The sequence below is a fragment of the Trichosurus vulpecula genome, chromosome 5, assembly GCF_011100635.1.
Source record: "Trichosurus vulpecula isolate mTriVul1 chromosome 5, mTriVul1.pri, whole genome shotgun sequence".
Lineage (NCBI taxonomy): Eukaryota > Metazoa > Chordata > Mammalia > Diprotodontia > Phalangeridae > Trichosurus > Trichosurus vulpecula.
In genome coordinates this window covers 3,780,576-3,801,590 of record NC_050577.1, presented here as the reverse complement: position 1 = coordinate 3,801,590, position 21,015 = coordinate 3,780,576, and the positions used below count along the sequence as shown (strand labels likewise).

The following is a 21,015-nucleotide window of genomic DNA, read 5'->3' as shown; positions in this document are numbered from 1 at the left end:
TCAGATGAATGAATGAAGGAGAAAATTTCATGAGAAGGGAATGAGAGAGATGAATCTTAGATAAATGGGAGAAGACTATGTGAGGAAAGAGAACAATAACAAAGCCTATTTTCCATTTAAAAGACATATGTCTAATCTATCTCAATATACAAGCAAAAGAAAAAGCCCATAGTAATTGAGGTTTACGGGTGCTGGGACCCCAAAATAGCAATATATGGGTCCTGCTTGAATGAATTCTACACATGCTTTCTTTAAACCAAAGACAAGGTTGTCATTCTAACACTCCACCATATGGGCTAGACTCCTAAGGAATCTGAGCATTTTCATCCCTAATACAAGTGGGCCAGATTGAATGAGCACTTAATGAAGGCTGAGATGGACCTTATATACATAAAGACTATGGGGGGGATCTAGGGTTGGCCAAGTAGTCTGGGGTGATTGGAGGAGGGGTCTAGGGAGGATCTTGATGGGAGTGGCCAGTAGACTAGGTTAACTAAAAGTCTGGAGCCAGGAAGCTAGAAAATGAGGTTTAGATAAGATCAAGGGTGGGAAGTAGCTGGAGGCAATCAGGACATAACAGACAATGAAGGCCTGGGCTAGGTTAAGAGTAATAGAGAATTGGGCATAGTGATAATGAAAGGCTGGTTGAGAGGATTATATCCTCAGGCAAATCTCAGATCAAGTTGGGAAATTCAGGGAAGGTGCAAGGTGGGGTTCTCCAGAGTGGGTACCATCACCACTATACATAAAATGTTAGTTTTAGGAGATGGACAGGAAGAAATGAGAAGATTGGTGGGTTAAGTTTGTGCATTGTGTCTATTAACTTTTGGAGAGAACTGTATTTTATCTGGACTGCTGATGACTTGGCCACCCTATGCCCAAACTTACATAAAGTCTGAACATGTAGAAAAGTACAGAACAAAAAAAAATATTCATGATGATAGGATGAGTTTTTAGTAACAAAACCTTAAGGTGTTTGGTGGCTATCGTTGTAAAAAGTAGAGGTCTGTCTTCTTCATATATTGGTAGTCTAAGAAAATAAAATTACAGCTCCTTGCTAAGTCTAGAGAATCCTCTTTTTACTCTAAGAGAAATGGCTGCCTTCTGCACTAAATCCATATAGTAATCTAATGAAGTCATCTATGTCCGTGGAACTGCCCTTTTGTCAAGAAAACCTGTATCTATTAGAAGTTTCCATATATTTTTGTCTACAATGCTAAAATTTTCTGGTATTGCAATATTATGGACTGAACAGTGATTGCAAAAATTGTTTTTTCCCCAAAGCTGTTGCACTACACTTGACTTTAATGTTGCAGAGTCCTATTTTTTCCTCACAAACATTACCCTCAGGAGACCATCCCACTCCTGGAAATTGTAGCTTGGTGGTGGATTCTTGGACTTTATCCTTGCCACATTTGGTTCCAGTTTTGGTGGAATTCTGAAGTTATTCTTCCCAGCTTTCCTGAGAGGATCTGCTCATGCTGGTAAGTGGGTATTAATGGAAAGTCTGCAGTGTAGTTTGTCTCCTGGTTTTGCAACTAGAGAACAAATTTTCTCTGAAACTTAATTATAGCACACCTTAAAAAAAGGTCTATGCAGTAACAGCTTCAAGATCAATGGAGAAGAGATCTGACAATGCGAAGTCTCCAGGCATGTAGCAAAGAATGACACCATCATCATCACCATCACCTACTACTTGGAGTGTGATTGCCTGGACTCTTTTGAAAGGTTCAGTGACTAGCCTTGGGTCAAGTGCACAGGCAATTACCTTTAAACTTTCTCTAATAGTTGTTTCCAGTTCCAGGGCAAATTTCTCAGAACACATCTGTTGGTCTTAAGGCAGCCATCAGCACTGTTCTGCTCCCACTGCTCCTTAGTCGCTGGTTTTCTCTTCCGCATCTCACCACAGGAGCCCAGCTCAATACCCAGAGATCCCAGGGAGCCAATGCTACTCATTCTTGAGTGGGGATTCTTATTATCTTCATTTAGTTTCTTTTAAGCTAGACTAAATTGAGTGTAGGAGGAAAACCACCTGATGCTTTTGCTTAGAGGCTTGTTTACTCACAGTTGCCAGATTTATAAAAGTATATAGAATTTCCTACTAAGGAGTATGCCAATGAGTACCTGTACACATATGCCTTATTAGCTTTACAATTTTAGTCAGAAAATAATATTAGAATGAGGGACATAGATTTGATCCATCCATACTCTCTTTTCTTTGACCCTGTGGTTTTCTGCTCATCTTAAGGCCACTCACATCCAGTGGTTTATCCAGTACTCTGAGTTCACCAATGAAGTAATTCCTGTAATTGTCTACATCCCACTCAGACTGTCTTTGCACAGCTCCAGGGCCAAGATTTTTCACAGATCCATTGGCCCTCAGGTACTACTACCCAAGAGTCTTGATCTCAGGGCAGAGATATGATCAGCACCTGATTGCTAAGACAAACGAAGTCTGTTTGTAACATATGAGGAAAGTTCAAGTCCCTATTCTGTCCTGACTTCACACTTAAAAAACACAAATCTCATCTTAGAAGTTGGGGGGTCAGGGTGCAGCAAGGAGAATGAAGCAGCTACACAGAAACTAGTCCCCATAGCACGCCTGCAGGCCTTAAAGTATGTGCTCCAACTGAAAACACTATGAGAGCCACCATCAGTACTGTTTCTGCTAGCTGGACAGTAAGAATGAACCAACTGCACCCCAAAATATCCTTCAATATATCTGACTTCAGGTGTGTATGTTTCTATAAAGTTGTCTTTATATGTATGTATACATATATATATATATATATATATATATATATGTATGTATACATATATATATATATATATATATATGTATGTATACATATATATATATATATGTACCCTGATGTGAACTGCTAACTTACAGCAAAAGCCATTGAGAAAATATTAACTGCTGTTGGAAGGAAAAGACAAAATAATTAGATAACAAATTAAAGACCCTCTAGCCCCATTTAGCCCATCTCTGATTTTGCATGGAATGTCCCACAGGTCTAGAATTCACTCCATCCTCCCCTTCCTAAAATATGTAGTTCCCTTCAAACAGAGTTCAGGGGACATACCCTACATGAAGGACTTCACCTCTCTCCCCATCACTATCACTACTGCCATCTTCAGTGCCTCCTAGCTCTTGGAATCACTTTGTCTAACTTTCCATAGGCTCTGGGTCTTCTCCTATATGTGCAGGCTGCTTTCTCTTTCACAGCAGTGCTAGTTCCTTCCTTATACTTAACTTTTATTTTTATTCCTAACACCTTGCATTTAATAAGAACTTAATAAATGTTTATTGACAATTGAGGGCAGTACATGGAGCACTGGGTCTGGAGTCAGGATGACCTGGGTGCAAATTTGGAACTGAGACATTTTCTATCTCTGTGACCCTGGGCAAGTCAATTAATCCTGTTTGTCTCAGTTTCCTCCCTGTAAGATGACCTGGAGAAAGAAAAGGCAAAGCATTCCAGTCAGTATCTTAGGCAAGAAAACCCAAATGGTACCTACAACAACAAAGCCATACAACATAGTTATGTGTGTATGTATGTATGCATGTATGTATATATGCAACACAACTTTCTAAATAGTATACATGTATATTGTATATCTACAACATACATATATGTCCATGTATGTGTGCATGGATGTGTGTATATATACACATATATACATGTGGACATATATACACACGTGTGTATACACATATATAATATATATATACATACACATTTTAATTTATTTACATACATACACTATGTAAACTTAGATCCAGACTCCAACTTAATGGAATAAATAAGAATAATTAATTATAATTTATTATTAAATTAATCAGAACAAATCAAATCAAATGTGTTCCCAGAGAATGAGCATCCAGAAAAAAAGCTGACATTTCTTTATAGTGCTACCGCTGCTATGCATACATGATCAATCAATATCTTTTATAATTATTACTTTAATACTATGAGAAAAAAATTTACCTTTTATCCTTTTTATCTGTAAGCTATAAATGTCAAAGTTGCTGTAGACTAACATTAATGTCAATGATGTGAAACCCTCTAACTCCTAAAGAGTTGAAAATTAATGCAAAGGAACTTAATTTTATGTGTCATGGTGGTTTATTAGTAACTTTATATCTAGATTGAGGTCAGAGAGTGGAGAAGCCAGAACTGCCCACCAAAGGGATGGTTTGCCTTATTTAAAGGGTTTTGGAACAGGGAAAAATATTGGCACCTATAGACAGGGCGCACCTAAGCAAAACTTTTTAGAAAACAAACCAACACATGCAGAACAAATACTAAGGATAGGATAGAAAGACCTGCCTTCCTCGTGCTGTAGTTAAAAGCACTAGCACCTCCATTTACCCAATACGGCTTTGGAAGACTTGCCCTTTGTAGAGCTTATTTCATTTAATCTTCACCTTATGACATTGTATTATTTTTCTCATCTTCATTTTTCAGATAAATGAGAGAGGATAAAGAACTTCCATAGGGCCACACAGCAAGTACTTCTCTAAGTACTGGGTTATCAATCAGTTAGTAAGTCAGTCAACAAGCATTTATTAAAATGTTCTTATGTTCCAGGCACTGTGTTAAGAACCGGTGAGGCAAACAGAAACAAAAAAGGAAGTGGTGCCTGCCCTCAATGTCCCAACATCTGCCAGTGGAAAGTAACAAAGGAAAAGGAGTAGAGGGTGGAAAAAGAGGTACCCAAATTGGGGGCCAGGGCTAAGCCCAGAGAATCAGAGGTGGCTGCTCTGGGGCCTTTCCCCAAAATGGAGGACATGGGGAGAACTTAATAAAAGAAGAAAAGTTGTTTTTTTTTTTTTCTTCTGACTTCCAATTCAGTTATTGTTTATGCATCACCCCTCTCAGATGTGAAATGAAAGTTGTTTTTACAATCGGCTAGCAGCTTCTGTGGGGGCATAAGATCCACCCACAGCCAGCACCCAGGAGGCTGCTGGCACACCGGGAGAGCACAGGTTCTTTTTATCTGCTTAAACAAGGAAAGCACGGTGAAGGGGTTGATAAGCTTGCTTTAATCCAGCATTCAGTTAGTTCAGGGGAGCACACAGACAACATTTAGTTCAGGGGAAAAAAGCCAGCACCCTGAACTTCAGAACAAATACAAACAAAATACAAGCATCAACAGACAGACCAAATACAGATTCATTCACTTACTTCAGGGGAAAAATCCAGCACCCTGAAGTTCAGAACATTCATTTAGTTCAGGGGAAAAAGCCAGAACCCTTAACTTCAGAACAAATACAAACAAATTACAAATATCAACAGACAGACCCAATACAATTCATAGGTACCAATATCTAGGTTCAGCCCGAGAGCTTGGGCTGGCCCAGTGTCACGCTTGCCACCTCTGCCATTCCAACCGAAAAAAGGGATCTTCAAGCTGTCTTCTCCCCTCTTTTAGAGTTTTTGACATCATCAAACACCACCTGAATGACCAGGGCTGATTGGTTCTTGAGTTGGCCCCTCCCCTTAGGACCCTGGGAGGTTCATGTCCATGTAGACTAGGTTAACACCCAATAGGGCGTGGCTCTGCAGTTAACACCTCCCCTCAGCCTGCCCCAGGAATCATCACACAGGAAGTTCTCTGCTCCCAGGCATGGGTCTCTGGGCTTCCTGCCCTGGAAGAGAAGCAGCAGGCACCAGGGAAAGGTGAAGAGCTTCCCCAAAGATGACCCAACCATTCTGGTTACAAAAGGGGATGACAATTCTGGATGATGAACCTGTTTGTACATTACAGAAAACTAAGTAAAGAGCTTTGAAAAATTCAATGGCATCATTTCCTAGGGTACCTTGGTAGAATTATAGGAACCTAAGCCATAAAGCTAGAAGATCCTCAGAGGTCACACTCTGATCCCTGAAGATTGGAGGTCTGCCTGCTTTGTTTGGATGAGCAACAAATGGCTAGAAGACAATGGTGTTTTTTTGTCAACTTCCCTTTGGTTTTACCAATTGGGATGGAGTCTAAATCCATAGCATCTCCCTACCTCCCTATTCTAACTTTCCTGTTTACTTAAGAGTGAACTTAGCATAAGACTAGTTAAGTCAGAACATCAAAGCCGCTAGAATGGTGGCCTTATCAGACTACCTCTGGGGAACTTTTTTGCAGGTGCATTGATAGGCTTAAGGACACCTGGGGAAAGACAACCAGAATGGGTAACAGCTTTGAGTCAATGCCATGTGAGGATTGACAAGTGTTTAGAAGACTGCAATGTGGAAGCAACAACTGACTTGTTCCACTTGGCTCCAGATGGAAGAACAAGGAGGAAAATAGAAGTTGCAAAGATGAAAACTTTAGATTTCTGTAAAGGGGAGGAGCATAACAAATCGAACTTTAAAAGTGGAAGGGGCTGTCTTGGAGGCTAGGGTTTGGTTGGTTTTGTTTTTATTTTCTTCCTTGGAAGTCTTCAAACTAAGATGGGATAGCCCCTTATCACAGATATTATAGTGGAGATAGGTTTTCAAACATGGGTTCAATTTGATTTCTGCTTTTCTCTTCTCTAACATAAGGATTTTGTGAATTTGTCATACCAAAATTTTTGGGAAAAATTATTGATGTGGTTGTTCTCTAAAAAGGCTAGCAAGAAGATATAAATAACTAGTCACCCATCTGTCTAGGTTCTCAACTCTGCAAAATCTGTGTTAAGAATATTGTACCCATGTATCAAGGGAATGCTTGTGAAAATATGAGAACAGGAGGAGTGACTTTTGTCAACAATATTCTTTGGCAGACAATATCTCTTTGGTCAATGGATCTCTCTCACTCTCTCTCTCTCTCACACTCTCTCTCTCTCTCTCTCTCTCTCTCTCTCTCTCTCTCTCTCTCTTTCTCTTTCTCTCTCTCTCGGTACACACACACACATAACACCAATAAACTTAAAAACTAATAATCTTCCCCTGAGGATGTGTAAATGTCTATCACAGAATAGCATAACATACAAAGAGACAGAATATAGATTACTTGAAGGACAATGGTGATCATATTAATATGTAGAATATTACTACCAAGGAATTCTGCACCAAAAAGTTAAAAAAAAGTATCAAAGACATTATCAAAAAGATGCATGATGAGCTAAGGATAGCAGACCATCATATCTAGAAGGTGAGGGGAAATTGAGCATTTGAAATGCTCCATTGGTAGCTAGATAATGCTGTGTCCTAGCCCAAGGTTCCTCCATTGTTATGTAGAAATCTAATGGAGGAAGTGTGGAAAGATACTGATGAGAGCCACAACGACAAGAAGGCATTAATCCATTTTAATCTCTCCTGATGTGTGTGTGTGGGGGGGGTCACCTCCAAAATCAGATCATTGATACATTGAAATATACAAGTAGATGGATAACTCACAAAATAGTTCCTTTAAGGTGATTCTTCTTTCTCCAACTAAAAGTAAAAAGTTGAAGATTATTATGATAATTCAAATAATCATTGTTTCTTAGAATGACCTTGATTATGTCCTCTGTTTTACATTTGATTTTACCAAAGACAAGATGACTGGTGTAAAAGTATTTGATGAGTATTTTCAGTCCCTTGCCTTTGTGACATAAAATGTGAGTGCTTTATGAGAAAGAGAAGTCTGGGTGTAGTTTCTGAAGATTGTACAGTGATTTCTGACCTTAAGGAAATTGGGGGCTCCAGTCAAACAGAATTTATTAAATGCCAACTGAGTGCAAGACATTGAGGGTACAAAAACAAAAAAATAAGAGCAATAATCCCTGCTCCTGAATCCAGCAACATTTGAGTATACAGTCACATACACATACACACTAGCTATGTGACTTCTGGAAAATTCCTTACCTGGTTAAAGCCTTGGTTTCCCCATTGGCCAGGTGGAGATAACAGATAATAACATTTGCACTGTATCTTAACAAGTCAGTGTGAGATGAATTATTTTTAGGAAGCCAGCATGGCAGGCTGAGAGGAGCAACCCAGCTGAACTCTCCAGATGTTTCCTTCTAAACAATTTTAAAATAATTCCTCAAATCAAATTTTTGAAGGGCAGAGCCAATAAAAGGTAAGGATAAGACTTTTTTGGCCGAAGAAAACTGGAGAGGTTGGCAGGAGGTCTGCAGAGGCCTGTCCAGAACCACACAGGTGATTCTTGTAGTAGTAGTAGCAGCAGCAACAGCAGAGGAAGATTCAGGAGCATTTAGTTCAGAGATGGTAAGAGAGTTAGACAAGTGGTCAGAAAGAAATTATAGGGGACTATTTACTAGCACAAGGTACAGCTAATCACTAATTGGCAACCACAGTCCATGTGCAGTTGTGGATTGCAGTTCCAAGGCAGAGAGGAACATTAGTGGTTAGACTCAAGGGAACAAGGTTCCTGGTCACAGTTACAAAACAAAGGGAGTGCTAGCTAATGTTGCTATAGGGCACCAGGGGCACCTCCTGAGTAAAGACCAGAGTGCAGACAAAGAAAGCAGTGAGAAGAGGTCAAACCACCTTGGAAGCACCAAAAACTTGCAGATGCCCAGAACTAACTCTGGAAAGAGCAACACAAAAGACTGAAACTTGGTAAAGTGCATCTCCACCCCAGATGAGCAGAGCCCAATTTTAACATGAAGTTCAAGGTTAAAAATTGGCTGGAAATAATGAACAAACAACAAAAAAAAATTAAAAATAAAAGCTACTATAGGGGCAGAGAAGATTAAGACATAAAATCATAAGAAGGCAACAACTTAAAAATCATTGCAGCAAAGCCTTCTCTCCCTCCAAAAAAGTGCAAAGTGGACCCAAACACTAAATATTCCTAGGGGAGATAAACAATGTGATAAGAATGGTAGAAGAAAAATTGGAAAAATAAATGAAAATGGTGCAAGAAAATTATGAAAAGAGAATTAACAGCTCAATAGAAGAGACAAAAATAATGGAGAAAATAAGACCTTAAAAAACAGAATTGACCAGATGGAAAAGGACGTACAAAAATTCACTGAAGAAAAGAACTCCGTTAAAAAGAAGAGTTGGGGTGCGGAGACAAGATGGCAACTGTAAAACACAGACTCACATAAGCTCTCTCCCAAATCCCTCCAAATATCTGTAGAAAATGGCTCTGAACAAATTCTAGAGCTATAGAACCCACAAAATAACAGAGGGAAGCAGGTCTCAGCCCAGGATAGTCTGGATGGTCATTGGGAAGGGTCTATCACACCATACTGGGAGTGGAGCACAGCCCAGTGTTGGCTGCACCAAGACAGGACAGGCACAGAGGAGAGCAGGAGGAGCAGGCCTGAGGGCCATAAATATCTGAGCCATAGCAATTGCCAGACTTCTCAACCCACAAACACCAAAGACAACAGAGCAGGTCAGTGGGAAAACTACTGGATCTGAGTGAGAGAAGTGTGTTGCCTAGCCCCAGCCCTGGGGCAGAGGAGATGGCATGGTGGCAGCAGCAAGAAGCTCTGGCTGCTGTTTCCAGAGCTACATTGTCAGTTACTTCCAGAGTTCCTAGCCCACACATTGGGAGGAATCAAGCAACGGATCAGAGTAGGAGTGCAGGGAGCACTTTGCTGACCCAGAGGCAGAGTTCTCTTGCTTTGCCCTGCTTAGATCTGGGTCAGGGTCCTGGTTGGTTATTCTTGGGTGAGGAGGATCACTGGTGTGACAGAGCTTGTGGTGACTGTGGAGAGGGAGTCATCCTGGTAGCTACATGGCAAAAAGAAGTGTTTGCACTTACAGAGCAGAGCACAGGCCAGGAGAGGAGTATTGTACCACCTCAGAACAGAAGTAACTCTGAAAACAGTAGTTCAAGGCCTCTGAAGCTTGGGACAAAACACTCTCCACTCTGAAAGCAGTCATACCCTGACAAAAAGTTCAAGGGTCAAGTAATTGACTGTGAACATGAGCAAGCAACACAAAGGACTCAGACTATAGAATTTACTTTTAGTGACAAAGAGGATCAAAACATACAGCCAGAAGTCAACAAGGTCAAAGAGCCTACATCAAAAGCTGCCAAGAAAAATAGGAATTGGTCTCAGGCCATGGAAGAGCTCAAAAAGGATTTGGAAAAGCGAGTTAGAGAAGTAGAGGAAAAACTGGGAGGAGAAATTAAAGTGATGCAAGAAAATCATGAAAAACAAGTCAATAGCTTGCTAAAGTAGACCTAAAAAATAGTAAAGGAAAGAACACCTTAAAAATAGACTAATGTGAATGGCAAAAGAGCTCCAAAAAGCCAATGAGGAGAAGAATGCCTTGAAAGGCAGAATGAGGTCCCAAAGTCCACTGAAGAAAATACTGCCTTAAAAATTTGAATAGAGCAAGTGGAAGCTAGTGGCTTTTTGAGAAATCAAGAAACTTTAAAACAGAACCAAAAGAATGAAAAAATGGCAGACAATGTTTAATATCTCATTGGAAAAACCATTGACCTGGAGAATAGATCCAGGAGAGATGATTTAAAAATTATGGGATTATCTGAAAGCCATGACCAAAAAAAGAGCCTAGATATCATCCTTCAAAAAAATTATCAAGGAAAACTTCCCTGATATTCTAGAAACAGAGGTTAAAATGGAAATCGAAGGAATCCACCAATAGCCTCTTGAAAAACATCCCAAAACGAAAACTCCTAGGAATATTGTCTTGCCACCAAAGTCCACAGCTCCCAGGTCAAGGAGTGAGTTGAATATGAAGGGATGATATATAAAAACTATAAAATTAAGGGGTGAGAGAGGAATGTAGTGGGAGGGGGAGAAAGGGAGAGATAGAATGGGGTAAATTATCTTGCATAAAAGTATCAAGTAAAAGCAGCTCTATTGGAAGAGAAGAGGGGGCAGGTGAAAGAGAAGAGTGAATCTTGCTCTCATAGGACTTGACTTAAGGAGGGAATAACATACACATACAATTGGATATCTTACCCTGAAGGAAAGTAGGAGGGAAGGAGATAAGAGAGGGGTGATGATAGAAGGGAGGGTAGATTTGGGGAGGATGTAATCAAAAGCAAGCACTTTGGAAAATGGACAGAGTCAAGGGAAAAAATTTAATATATGGGGACAGGAGAGGATGGAGGGAAATATAGTTAGTCCTTCAAAACATGACTGTTATGGAAGTGTTTCGCATACTGATACATGTGTGGCCTATGTTGAATTACTTGTTTTCTCAAGGAGGGTGAGTAGGAAGGGAAGAAGGGAGAGAATTTGAAACTCAAAGTTCTAAAAATAAATGCTCAAAAAAAGTTGTTTTTACATGCAAGTGAGAAATAAGATATACAGGCCATGGTATATAGAAATCTATCTTGCCCTACAACAAAGTAAAGGGAAATGGGATAAGGGGGGTGATGTAACAGAAGGGAGGGCCGACTGGGGAAGGGGGCAAACAGAATATATGCCATCTTGGAGTAGGAGTGGGAGAGTAGAAACGGGGAGAAAATTTGTAACTCAAAATCTCTCTCTCTCTCTCTCTCTCTCTCTCTTTCTCTCTCTCACACACACACACACACACACACACACACACTTCTGTCAGTTATTCCATAAGCATTTGTTAAGCTCCTACTCTATCCCAGGCACTGTTTACTGGTGATACAAAGAAAGATTAAAGACAACGTCTGCTTTCCAGGAGCTCCCAGTCCAATAGGTGAGACAAGATGCAAATAACTATGTACAAATAAGCAATAGACAGTGTAAAAAGGCATTACATTAAGACCAGGGTACTCTCAATATACGTGTCTGTCCATCATACATGTCAGAAAAGGATACTAAGGATATAAACTACAGAGAAAAGTAAGATGTGGGCAACAGTTTTGAGTGCTGCAATAATTTTATGCTTGGAAGAAATAACCAAACAGGATCAATTCCCACCCCAACCCCCAGACATTTGGCATTTAAATAGCAAATAGTCTATACCAAGAGTCCATTAATGTTGAGGATGACCCAAATCACTGATTGAACTTTGGAATTTCTGTGTGATACTAATATCTATTCAAATTGGAGACTCCAGTTGAATTGGAAACAAAGGCACTTTTTCAAAGGATTTTGCTCACGCCATAAGAATGTAAATGGCAACAGAGTGAGCATTTTTTTAATTTGCTGTCCCGGTAAGAGAGCCCCTTAGGCTCCCTCTTATTCTATGGGCACTTGGCCTGACAGGGACTTGCCACTTCAAAATTTGATACAATTCAGCATATTAAATAAAATATTTGAAAGCAAAATAGTTAGTTTTATGTAGTTTCAGACTTTTTTCATACTGAAAGCAAAAAATCAAAAGAGCTGAGGTTAGTATTTGGCAGACACTCTGTCCTTAGACTAGAATGTTTACTATATTTAAAACAAAAATTCAATTTCTTACATCTGGATACATTAGGAAGAATGGGATAGCATGCTAATGGAACTTCTCTGGGAGCAAATGAATTCCCTAACCAACTGAAATCAGCAGCTGACTCGTGTATACTTTTTTTTCTTCTTCTTGGTGAATAAGGCAAGACTAAGCACTTTCTCAGAGTATTGGAATATTTAGCCCAGATTTTTTTGTATATATCTTCTAATCTTTGATCAAAAGCAAATGCACTTGTAAGTTAATAAAGGCATAATGTTGTATGTAATGAAAAGAGTGATGCAATTGGAACCAGGAAGCTGGGGTCCCAAATATATCAACAAATATTTATTAAGCATTTACTCTGTGTTAGGCACTGTGACAGGTTCTAAGGATTCAAAGTCAAATCACAGTCACTCCAAGGAACTTTATTTAGACAATTACTAGGAATGTGACCCTGGGCCAATCATTTCATCTTTCTGAGCCTCAGTTTCTTCATCTGTAAAATGTATATTGTAATCCTACCTATCTGGGATGATTGCTTTTAGGATTAAATGTGATGGTGTTTATAAAGTTCTTTTTTCAAACCTTAAACTGCTTATACAAATGTCAAGCACAATATTATTATTATTGAAAGGCTTGTATTTACTTGTCCAAAGGTTTACTGCTGCATCCAACTAGCTGGCATTTCAATAAGCCTGAGATGCTGGGCTGCCTAAAGCTCTTCAAATCAATACCACCTGACCCTCCTCAGGGTGGTCATTAAGGTCAGAGATTCTTATTCAGATATGAGTTGGATCAGATGACCTTAAAGGCTTCTCTCAGCTCAAAGAGTAAGAGATTCTGTGAGACACAGGTCAATGGTGTGATCCAGCCTGTTGAGAGAGGTTCTGAATCGCCTACAGTGCAATACTCCATGGCTTGTTCCTGGAATTGCAAGGCAGCTGTAGGAGCCAAGAAATTCACCAGACATTATCCTTTACTCTGTCAGATTCAGAGACACAGGGAAGGCAAAGGAATTTTCCCAATATGAATTGAAACTCTAGGGAAAAAACCAAATTGCTACCTCTATTCTGCCTTAGCTTTGACAACTGCTAAGGTTGTTTAGTTACCTAGAATATGCTAAAATTCCAAGAAAGAATGGTCATTGTCATCAGAATTGATGATTATGTGATGCAGCTCACACCTCAACAATAGCAGGGAATAGGGTGGAGAAGAGATTCCCATTTCTTCAGTATCATTTGTACCAAATATACCAAGGAACTTGGAACCTGGGAAAGCTAGGTGAGATAGTGGATAAAACACAAGGCCTGGAGTCAGGAAAACCTGAGTTCAAATCTGGCCTCAGACACTTATTAGCTGTATGACCTTGGGTGAGTCACACAAGCTCTGTTTGCCTCAGCTTCCTCATCCATGAATGCTGACAACAGCAGCATCTACCTCGCAGGGTCGTTGTGAAGATCCAATGAAATAATCATTGCTTAGCATGGTGTTGGGCATACAGTAACCACTATATAAATGTTGGCTATCATTACTACTATTATCATCCTAGAGCAGGACTCTCAGAATCTTTTTTAATGTTTTAATTTATTTTCTTCTGAACTTAAGAATAAGACAAGCATTTCTATAACATAGTGGAATGGAAAAAAAAAAGATGATTGTACATGAAACTGCAAATCTGTTGTGCACTACTTGCTATCCCTTTTAAATATATAAGAAAATTATCATTTAAGTGTATTTTTTCCTTTTTTCTTCCCTCCAAGAGATAGATCCCTTTAGATACAAATGTATGTCTATGTATATTATACACACACATATTTGTATGTGTGTACACATACATACATAACACACACACACATATAAAACCACTCTATACATACTTCTATTTATCAGTTCTTTCCCTAATATAGATAGCATATTTTTGTAGTTATTTGGGCTATTTATAATAGTCATAATGACTTATTCATTCAAAGTTATTCTTAAAACAATATTGCTGTTACTGTATACAACATTATCTTGGTTCTGCTTTTTTCACTCTTCATTAATTCATATAAGTCTCTCCATGTGTTTCTAACATCATTGAACTTATCATCTCTTATACCACAGTAGTATTTCAGCCCAATAATATGCCACAACTTTTCCAGCCATTCCCCAATTGATGGGCATCCCTGCAATGTCCAGTTCTTTGCCTCCACAAAGAAAGCTGCTATAAAAATTTGAGAACATAAAGGTTCTTTTCCTTTTTCCCCAATCATCTTTGGAAATAGACTTAGTAGTGGCATTGTTGGGTCAAAGGGTATAGGCAATTTATTAACTCTTTTGGAATAATTCCAGATTGCTCTCCAAAATGGTTGGATCAGTTCACAAATCCTCCAGCAACGAATTAATATCCTTAGTTTTCCATGTCCCTTCCCACATTTGTCATTTTCTCCTTTAATCATTTTAGCTGATTTGGTAAATGTAAAATGATATCTCAAGGTTGTTTTTATTTGCTTGTATCTAATCAATAATGATTCAGAGCATTTTATATGACTTTAAATTGTTTTGCTTTCTTTTTTCTAAAAACTGCCTGTTCCTGTCCTTTGACCATTTATCAGTTGGGGAATGACTCATATTCTTATAGATTAGACAAACTTCTTTACACATGTGAGATATGAAACCTTTATCTGAGAATCTCTCTATAAAATTTCCCCCAATTTCCTGCTTTGCTTTTGATCTTGGCTATGTTGCTTTTGTTTGTACAAAACCTTTCTAATTTATTATGATCAAAATTATCCATTTTACACCTCACTCTGCCTTCTATCTCTTATTTATTCATAAGTTGTTCACCGATCCATGAGTCTGATAGGTGACATGTTCTATTTTCTTTAAATTTTCTTGTGAAATTTCTCTTTGTATCTAGGTCATGTATTCCTTTCAATGTTACTTGGTAAATGGTGTGAGGAATTGGTCCATGCCCAGTTTCTACTATACTGCTTTCCAGTTTTCCCAACAATTTTTACCAAATAATGAATTCTTATTCCAAAATCTTAAGTCTTTACACTTGTCAAATGCAAGGATACTATATTTATTTGCTGCTGGAAATAGTATGTCTACTCTGTTCCATTGATCTGCCTTTCTATTTCTTAGTTAGTTCATTGCCTTATAATATAGTTTAAGATCTGGTACTGCTAAATCTTCTTCCTTTACATTTTTTTCATTAGTTCCTTTCATATTCTTGACTTTTTGTTCTTCCAAATGAATGTTGTTATTGTTTTTTTTTTCCTAATTCAGTAAAATAATTTTGGTAATTTAATTAGGATGGCATTGAATACACAAATTAGTATAGGTAAAATTGCCATTTTTATCTTATTGGCAGAATCTTTTTGAGAGTTGGACAGACCTTGGTGATGACCTACTCCATCCTTCGTAAGAAAGAAATTCCCACTGAAGTATATTCAAGTATCTAACAAGCCTGTGTTTGAGTATGTAAAAGAGGGAAACTGACTGCCTTTCCAGGCAGCTAGTTCGATTGATTGACAGCTCTAGTTGGATTAGGATTTTACCTCTTTGACATTCATCACTGATTATTCATCTCATCATACCCAAAGCATTGTGTACCAACAGCTTAACCAAGAAGAGTCTGAGGTAGGATCTGAACCTTGAGCTCATTGACCTATCCAGCACCCTGTGCTTTAACATGGTAGGTATCTACTAAATAGTTATTGAGTGGGATTTTGTGCTTTTGTATGCAAGAAGATGAGGTTCAGCAATATACAGAGAGGTGTTCAACATCATCCAGATTCTGAGTGCTAGAGATGGGACTCTAAGCTAGGCTTTTTGATTCAAAATCTAAAAGTATTTCACTGTAATCTGAGTGAAATGATAAATGACAGGATACATTAATGGGGAAGAAGTCAACAGATGATCATCAGTGTATGTAGAATTATATAAAGAGGTGAACAGAGCCTAGAGGGGCTTGAGTTGGCTTCCCTACATGTCATCCAGGTAGGAAAGACTACTGGTCAGGCACCTTGTGTTTGCCAATACATACAGATGGCATTGTCAAGCAACACCACTGTCATCTTTTAATGTTAAAAAAAATTACAATGATATGTTGATCTCTAGCTTGATGTGCTCTGTCACTGGGTTACTTGAAGGAATCACTTGTCGTACCTTGCTAGTCCTAGATAAGGGTGAACAACCCATGTTGTTGAATCACATATTGTTGTTGGTCTCATGTTCAGAAACAAGTCAACATAGGGGTATTCTTCAAACCTAGATCCTCAAAGATGTCTAAATGAGAAAGACTGACTAGCAGTGAGGAATAATAATTGATATCTAGGCATGTAGATGACCATTATTGCCCTGGGACAGTTTAAATAGAATAAGGTTCTGAGGAACAGAAAACAAGTGTAGTGCCAATTGATGGGTCTGGAGGATGCCAGGACTTACTGTAGAAAATCCAACTTTAGGTTTGGGAGGAAAATAAGGGTAAAACTGTGAGAAGAATGAAATGTAATTCAGAAGCAACCCATTCATTCCAATTTGATCAAGGCCCATCAAGTAAGTGGAAAATTATTTTGGTGACTTTTTTTCTAAGGCTCCCACACTCTGGCCAGGCCTGCAGAAGGCAGACTGAACATCCTGGGGGCAGGCCAAGCCATTTAATTCAGCTGTCTTCATGATTGATCCTCATCTCTTTGGCCAAATTGACCATACACTGATCCGCATCGATCATGAAGACAGCTGAAATGAACAAATTAGCTAAGCTGTTGTCCATTCATTTTGCACCTAGCCCTTGAGTTCACAGGTTCTTAAGGGCAGAAAACCAAGGTAACTTCCCTACTAAGCCTGGATTATCCCCAAGGCAAATTTTCTTATTCTCATTCTCTCCAATTCTACACATGGAAGAGACAGTGGGTCAGTTTAGTGCTACAGACTCCTGCCAACCACTTGTCCAAGTTCTGCATTCCAGCTGTCATCATTACTATTTCATCTAAACTCCTACTGATCAAGAACTCTTTCTTATGCTGCTTGCCTACCCACATGCATTCCATTCTTTGTTCATTTTAATATGCTTCTGAACCCCAACTGTTTAATGTGGCCCACAAAGACAGTCTGGGTCAAAGGAAGCAAGGAACTCTGAGTCTGGGGTACTGGATCCAAGAGGTAGGTTTTTCTTAATGGAAGATGAGTATTATTCTGATGCCAGATGAAAGGATTCTAGATCTCAGGATGTCACTGATATGTCCTGGTTCATTTTTTTTAACATTGAGGGCAAAGTTTCCTGAAGACCTCAAGTTACCCTTGAAAAAATAGCTGGTCGTGGCCAGGGAATAGTGTAGTCAATTCTTCAGAGTTAGAGTCAGGGAAGAGATGGGATAAAAGTAGCACAAACTAGAGAGGATGGGCCCTGATACATGATGAGCAAGACCCTAGTGAAAAGTAGACCTAGAAGCTATGAGGACAACAAATTGCAGGAAAAGAGAGCTTCAAATGTCTTTCTCTATTTCTAAAGGGAAGGAGAATTAACTGTTGCTGACAGATAAGTAAACTTTGATCCACTCCCCTTCCTTTCCTTCCCCTTCCCTTCCCTTCCCTCTCCTTCCCACCACCACACCACTCTAAGCTCTGATGTTCTGAGCCCTTTCAGGGTCTTCATGGTCATCCCTTTGTGGGTATTGCCCTCTGTGCATTCTTCTCTCGGGGATGCTCTGGCAGGGTTCCTCAGCATGCATCTACCACTCATTCTGGGGCTCCATGAGTCATTGTGAAGAATTATTCTCTTCTTTGGGAGATTGCTCTTGGTATTGTGCTACCCTCATTGTATTGCCCTGTACTGGTCATTTTCCTGGTTTGTTCACTCATTTCCTTAGTCTTCATATTTTTGTTTTCTTGGTAAGAATGGGCTGCATCTCCTGGTAGGGACTGTCATCTTTCCCCTTCGCTTAGATGCTATTGTTTTTTTCTTGTATTTGGCATATATCAAGCTATGTTAAGGTAATGAGGGAAGACTGTGCCCAAAAGCAATTTCTCAGACACATTTAAATTCCTCCAATTAAAGCCAAGGAAGATGACCCCAGAACTGAAAGGTCTCATTTTTGTCCCCTTAACTAGTAAACCAAGAGAAGGTCATTAGTACCAGTTCAAATGCATGCAGCTTCCCTCACATCATCCTAGGGATAATTGGGAGGGGCAGAGCCAAGATGGTGGCTGGAAAGCAGGGACTTCCATGAGCTCCCACCCAGGTCCCTCCAAACACCTATAAAAATGGCTCTGAACAAATTCTAGAACAGCAGAACCCACAAAATAGAAAAGGGAAGCAGGGCTCCATCTGAGGACAGCCTGGATAGTCATGGGGTGAGGTCTATTGCACAGACCTGGGAGCAGAGCATAGCAGAGTCCACCATGGGCCATGTGGACCAACCAGACTGGGAGCTGGGTGGAACAGGCCCTAACACCCTGAATCAGTGAGCTGTGGCAGTTACCAGACTTCTCAACCCACAAACACCAAAAACAACAGAGAAGGTTAGAAGGAAAAGCTTCTGGGACAGAGTGAAAGGAATTCCCAGTTCATTCACCGCCTTGGGGGCAGCAGAGAAAGTGCAGCTACAGAACTACAGGTGCAGTTGCTTCTGGCCCCGGGCCCATCTGGTGGGAGATATTAAGCAGCAGATCAGAGCAGGAGTGCAGAACCAGCTTAGATTTGAGCCTGGTCCAGGCTGGCAGTTCTTGGGGGAGGAGTAGTGCTGCTGTGGCAGAGCTTGCTATGTAGCTCTGAAAACAACAGTGCAGCCCCTCAGGCTTGAGACAAAGTACTCTATCCTCTATAAACAGTCACACCCTGATGAAAAACTCAAGGGTCAGTTAAGTTGGCTGGGAACATGGCCAGGCAGAAAAAATGGACTCAGATTCAGACTCAGACTTTGGAATCTTTCTTTGGTGACAAAGAAGACCAAAACAAACAGCCAGACGAATTCAAAAAAGTCAAAGAGCCTACATCAAAAGCCTCTAAGAAAAACATGAAGTGGTTTCAGGCCATGGAAGAGCTCAAAAAGGATTTGGAAAAGCAAATTAGAGAAGTAGAGGAAAAATTGGGAAAAGAAATGAGAGTGATGTGAGAAAACCATGAAAAACAAGTCACTGACTTGCTAAAGGAGACCCAAAAAATACTGAAGAAAATAACACCTTAAAAAATAGACTAACTCAAATGGCAAAAGAGCTCCATAAAGCCAATGAGGAGAAGAATGCCTTGAAAGGCAGAATTAGCCAAATGGAAAAGGAGGTCCAAAAGACCATTGAAGAAAATACTACCTTAAAAATTAGACTGGAGCAAGTGGAAGTTAGTGACTTTATAACAAATCAAGATATTATAAAACAGAAACAAAGGAATGAAAAAATAGAAGACAATGTGAAATATCTCATTGGAAAAACCGCTGACCTAGAAAATAGATCCAGGAGAGATAATTTTAAAATTATTGGACTCCCTGAAAGCCAGGATCAAAAAAAGAGCTTAGACATCATCTTTCAAGAAATTATCAAGGAGAACTGCCCTGATATTTTAGAGCCAGAGGGTAAAATAGAAATGGAAAGAATCCACCAATCACCTTCTGACAAAGATCCCCAAAAGAAAATTCCTAGGAATATTGTTGTCAAATTCCAGAGCTTCCAGATCAAGGAGAAAATACTGCAAGCATCCAGAAACAAACAATTTGAGTATTGTGGAAACACAATCAGAATAATACAAGATGCAGCAGCTTGTACATTAAGGGATCGAAGGGCTTGAAATAAAATGTTCCGGAGTTTAATGGAACTAGGATTAAAAGCAAGAATCATCTACCTAGCAAAACTGAATATCATGCTCCAAGGCAAAATATGGATTTTCAATAAAATAGAGGACTTTCAAGCTTTCTCAGTGAAAAGACCAGAACTGAATAGAAAATTTGACTTTTAAACAAAGAATGAAGAAAAGTATTAAAAGGTAAACAAGAAAGAGAAATCATAAAGGACTTACTAAAGTTGAACTGTTTCGTTTACATTTCTACATGGAAAGATGATGTGTATAATACATGAGACTACAGTATAAGGGTAGCTGAGGAAATACACATATAGAGAGAGACAGAGGGCACAGGGTGAGTTGAATATGAAGGGATGATATCTAAAAAATAAAATCAAATTAAGGGATGAGAGAGGAATATATTGAGAAAGGGAGAAAGGGAGAGATAGAATGGTTTAAATTATCTAGCATAAAAGTGGCAAGAAAAAGTAGTTCTGTAGGAAGGGAAGAGGGGGCAGGTGAGGGGGAATGAGTGAATCTTGCTCTCATTGGTTTTGACATGAGGAGGTAATAACATACACACTCAGTTGGGTATCTTACCCCACAGGAAAGAAAGAGGAAAGAGATAAAAAAGGGGGTATGATAGAAGAGAGGGCAGATAGGGGGAGGAGGTAATCAAAAACAAACACTTTCAAAAAGGGACAGGGTCAAGGGAGAAACTTGAATAAAGGGGGATAGGATAGGAGGGAGCAAATTCAGTTAGTCTTTCAAAACATGAGCTTTGTGGAAGGGTTTTACATAATGATACACATGTGGCCTATGTGGAATTGCTTGCCTTCTAAGGGAGGGTGGGTTGGGAGGGAAGAGGGGAGAGAATTTGGAACTCAAAGTTTTGAAAACAGATGTTCAAAAAAAGTTTTTGCATGAAACTAGGAAGTAAAATATACAGGCAATTGGGCATAGAAATCTATCTTGCTCTAA

At 39.4% G+C, this 21,015-nt stretch overlaps 1 pseudogene; it reads right to left on the bottom strand.

Moving 5' to 3' along the window:
• Positions 1 to 1,084: 1,084 nt before the first annotated feature.
• Positions 1,085 to 1,847, bottom strand: LOC118850158 (annotated as a pseudogene).
• Between the last annotated feature and the right edge of the window lie 19,168 nt (positions 1,848 to 21,015).